The sequence below is a fragment of the Macaca mulatta genome, chromosome 11 (genome assembly GCF_049350105.2).
Source record: "Macaca mulatta isolate MMU2019108-1 chromosome 11, T2T-MMU8v2.0, whole genome shotgun sequence".
In the NCBI taxonomy this organism is placed as follows: Eukaryota; Metazoa; Chordata; class Mammalia; order Primates; family Cercopithecidae; genus Macaca; species Macaca mulatta.
Genome location: NC_133416.1, coordinates 12165581 through 12170616, shown reverse-complemented (window position 1 = coordinate 12170616; position 5036 = coordinate 12165581). Strand labels below are relative to the sequence as shown.

The 5036-nt window shown below is 42.0% G+C and overlaps 1 pseudogene; it reads right to left on the bottom strand.

Moving 5' to 3' along the window:
• Positions 1-660: 660 nt before the first annotated feature.
• Positions 661-2923, bottom strand: LOC722248 (double-strand-break repair protein rad21 homolog; annotated as a pseudogene).
• Positions 2924-5036: the final 2113 nt, after the last annotated feature.

The following is a 5036-nucleotide window of genomic DNA, read 5'->3' as shown; positions in this document are numbered from 1 at the left end:
AGTTCATCAGAAAGACTCAAATGGAATGATTCACAAAATAGAACACTTTAAACCAAGTCAGTCCTATCTTTTCGTAGCTGAAGTGCATCAGTCACAACACAGTTTCATGTACACCTAAGTGTAATCCATAATTACACTTAAAACGAATCTCAAGAGGGTGACCTTTGTTGTTTCAGATGCCATCCCTAAGGAGAATGGTAAACAAGAAGATTGCCAGTGTTACTGATAGAAAGGGTTTTTTTTTTCTTGTCAAAGACTTATACCATAATTATAAATTAAACTGTCAGGCATTTTCCTAGACAGGTTTTCCTTCTTAATGCAGTAATGAACAACTAAGATAAAATCCTGACTTTCAACTGCTACTGAACGTTATTACATGCACCAATATTGCACACATCTGTTCTGAACTGCTAAAATAATCTTCTGAGTCCCTGGGGTGCTGTTTTCTCCAATAGAACACAAACACAACTCATGTAATCAGTTTCCCTCAAAGATGAAATTGACAAATTTAATATACTGGAAAAAAGATGAAGAAAGAAAAAGGCAACGACTTTGTACAGACAAAAATCTAAGTTTTCTCAAAGGGTTCTGTGTCGCCTACACATGGGGGCAATTTGCAGCACTAGTGAAATGAACACTAGCTATAATGCTTCTAACTCCTCATATAATATGGAACCTTGGTCTGGGTGTTGCGTTGATGTCACTGTATGGTTCTTCCTGTGTCAGCTCAATAGCTTGCTGCTTTTTAAGAACCAAGAAGCTGTAGAACTTTGTGACAGCTTGTTTTCTGTTCGTGTTTCAATGTAACTCAAGCAAACTGAAAGATTCAGCTCCAGTTTTGGCAAAAGCTCGCTGAAGACCACGAAGCACCTGCTGAGCCCTTTTGTTCCATCTTCTTTCTTCCTGATCTTGATCATCACCTGAAACATCTTCATCCTCTTCCTCTCCATCATTTTCTTTTTCTTTCTCTTTCTCCATCTCTTTTTCTGGCAGAAGTTCTAACTCTGGTAGTCGCTGACATATTTTGTAGGTTTTTCTGGGTGAAGTTCTACAGGTGGTATTTCCATCTGCTCCACCTGCTGAGGAAGCATCACAGGCTCTGGGTCACTTTGTCCAGCTTTTCGCTTAACTCCCTGAGGTGGTGGTGGAGCCATAGTTGACTCATCCAGGTTTGTTCTGCTGGCCTCCATCACTGACTCCTGGAGGTGGCTTGGCTCTTCCAAAATGGGCTCATTGAAAACATCACACTGCTGATGCTGCTGTTGCTGGTCCTCTCCAGGAACCTCTGGATTTTCAAATTCTTTGAGGAACTCATCCAAATTATCTGCCTCTCTTCCTTTCCTCCTTTTTCTAAGGTCTTCTGGTAGAAGCAGTGTAAAACAGCGTGTAAAAAGCTTCTGTAGTGTATTATTCCACAAAGGCTGAGCAGGCAAATAAAACAGTTTTTCTACTCCTCCTGTCTCTTTCCACATCATCAGTTTCTTGGTGGGTGGTGCCACATCCAAAGCAGTAACAGTATCAGAAGAATCACTAAGTTGGGCTCTGATTGTCTTGCTATCCAAATCTTTGGCACTGTCAACAATTAGCTTCCTCTTCCTCTCGGCTTTTGTTTCTTTAATAGTTACATCAATAGGTTCCAATGCAAATGCTTCTTCCTCATTTGGAACCGGTGTTGTTTGATCAGTCATAGTTTGCATTGGCTCAGTGGATCCACTAAATTAGGGCTATCAGGCCCACCCATTGATACCTTATCCTCACCCATGTCATCATTGTAGGCTGCTCCAGCAACATCACCCAAGTCTCAGAGAGGGCAGGGGGATCATCAAAGATACTGCTATCATTATTACTAGTAAGTTTGTCATCTAATATTCCACCATCATTTCCTTCTCCAAAATTATCATCCTTATATTGGTCTTCATATTCTAAATGGTTAATTTTCTCATTCAGATTGCTGGTGCTCTGTTCAGACTCTAATAGGAGGTTAGATGCAGTAGTGCTTACTAACACGTCCTCATCGTCAAAAGCACTGCCTTTGCTCATTATCTAACAACCACCCTTTCCAAAATTACCAAATTCATTTTCTTGTAAAATACTGGTGTTCTCAATTTCTTCTCTCTTGGTTCTCTCTACCACTCTACACTGATTCAAGCTGAACTGCTGGGCCGCATCAATGTCATCTAAGTCAGGCAGTGGCTGATCAAAGTCATGAAATTCTTCAGGTAAAGTAATAGCATTATAAGCTGCTTCCCGATTTTCCTCAGGCAGGTTAACAATGCCTGACAGAAAAGCCATCTTTATCTTTTTTTTTTTTTTTTTTTTTTTTTTTGAGACGGAGTCTCGCTCTGCCGCCCAGGCTGGAGTGCAGTGGCCGGATCTCAGCTCACTGCAAGCTCCGCCTCCCGGGTTTACGCCATTCTCCGGCCTCTGCCTCCCGAGTAGCTGGGACTACAGGCACCCGCCACCACGCCCGGCTAGTTTTTTTTGTATTTTTAGTAGAGACGGGGTTTCACTGTGTTAGCCAGGATGGTCTCGATCTCCTGACCTCGTGATCCACCCGTCTCGGCCTCCCAAAGTGCTGGGATTACAGGCTTGAGCCACCGCGCCCGGCCTAGCCATCTTTATCTTAATGAATGCTTCATTACAGTCTGCAAGAAGGTATTTAGCTTTTCTGTGATAGATTCGAACTACTCGCAGTAAGAGATGTCCTGATGTCGTAATGCTGTTTTCACCTTTGGTGAGGTGATACTTTCCATGCTGCTCTCTAAACTACACTCAAACACATGGGCTTTGGTTAGCTTCTTATCCCAATGGGCCGCTAGCCAAATTTTGGCCAGAGACCCTCTTTTACTGAGGACAAAATGTGCGTAGAACATTGTTCTGGTTGGCTATGAAAATAGAAGGAAACCTTGCTCTCCGCTGGGAGTTGGGCGGGCTGGGTGGCCCGGGGAGGGGAAAAGGGTCGGGGGAGGGGACAGGGAAAGGGGGCTACCCTTGTGAGGTGTAGCTTCGAAGCAGCTCCCGCCGCCGACACAGCTGCCGCCTCCTTTCTGATTCACTCAAACAAACAAGATGGCTTGCTACAACGTATTTTATGTTTCCTTTTTTTCTTCCTACTGCCTTGGCTTCCTATAGATTGATTATTTTAAAAATTATTATTTCAGGCCGGGCGCGGTGGCTCAAGCCTGTAATCCCAGCACTTTGGGAGGCCGAGACGGGCGGATCACGAGGTCAGGAGATGGAGACCATCCTGGCTAACACGGTGAAACCCCGTCTCTACTAAAAAATACAAAAAACTAGCCGGGCGAGGTGGCGGGCGCCTGTAGTCCCAGCTACTCGGGAGGCTGAGGCAGGAGAATGGCGTGAACCCGGGAGGCGGAGCTTGCAGTGAGCTGAGATCCGGCCACTGCACTCCAGCCTGGGCGACAGAGCGAGACTCCGTCTCACAAAAAAAAAAAAAAAAAAAAAAAAAAAAAAAAAAAAAAAAAAAATTATTATTTCCCTCCTTTGTCATTTTGGGAATCACATGCTCATTGACTACCCATACTGGTTACTCTAGAAATTACAACATGCAACAATGACCTATCAAATCTAACGGTAACTGGTGCTTTGGCTGTTCTCCTGAACAGTATGAGAATCTTTGAGCACTACTCCATTTGCCACTTCTCTCTTTTATAAGCTAAGGTTGCTATGTATTTTAACACTATGTTTTCTTTACACTTTACAAGTTTTATACAGTCAATGTCCATGCAGATTTATCTACGTATTTATAATTTTTATTTCTCTTCATTGATTCCAGAATCTCAGGTCTTACAGTTGTTTTCCTTTTGTCTGAATAATAGTCTTTATATTTTTATTTAGGGTCAATCTTCTCATGACAAATTTTCTCAAAATTTGTTTGCTTGAAAACGTTATGATTTTACATTTACTCTTGAAGACAGTGTTTGCTGAGTATAGAATTCTCTTTTGATGGAGATTTTCAGCTCAAGGAAATTATCATTCCACATCTTCTGGCCTCTGTACTTGTGCTATAAAAGCTAGCAATTCAACTAAATTTTGCTTCTCTGAAGGTAATTTCCCTTTTTCTCTGGCTATTTTAAAGATTTTCTTTGTCCCAAAATGTGGCACATATATACCATGGAATACTATGCAACCATAAAAAAGGATGAGTTCATGTCCTTTGTAGGGACATGGATGAAGCTGGAAACCGTCATTCTGAGCAAGGACAGAAAACCAAACACTGCATGTTCTCACTCAGAGGTGGGAATTGAACAATGAGAACACTTGGACACAGGTTGGGGAATGTCACACACCAGGGCCTGTCGTGGGTGGGGTGAGGGGGGAGGAGGGAGGGATAGCATTAGGAGATATACCTAATGTAAATGATGAGTTAACGGGTGCAGCACACCAACAAGGCACATGTATGCCTATGTAACAAACCTGCATGTTGTGCACATGTACCCTAGAACTTAAAGTATAATAATAAAAAATAAAAATAGAAAAATAAAAAAAGTTTTCTTTGTCCCTTTTTTTTGAATTTTATCAATTTTTAGTATTTATTTATTTAATTAATTTATTTTTATTATACTTTAAGTCCTGGGGTACATGTGCAGAATGTGCAGGTTTGTTACATAGGTATACACAAGCCATTGTGGTTTGCTGCACCCATCAACCCATAATCTACATTAGGTATTTCTCCTAATGCTATCCCTCCCCTAGCCCCCCAGCCCCCATCAGGCCCCAGTGTGTGATGTTCCCCTCCCTGTGTCCATGTGTTCTCATTGTTCAACTCCCACTTATGAATGAGAACATGTGGTGTTTGGTTTTCTGTTCTTGTATTAGTTTGCTGAGAATGATGGTTTTCAGCTTCATTCATGTCCCTGCAAAGGACATGAACACATCCTTCTTTATGGCTACATAGTATTCCATGGTACATATGTATTACATTTTCTTTACCCAGTCTATCATTGATGGGCATTTTGGTTGGTTCCAAGTCTTTGCTATTGTGAACAGTGCCACAGCAAACATATGTGTGCATG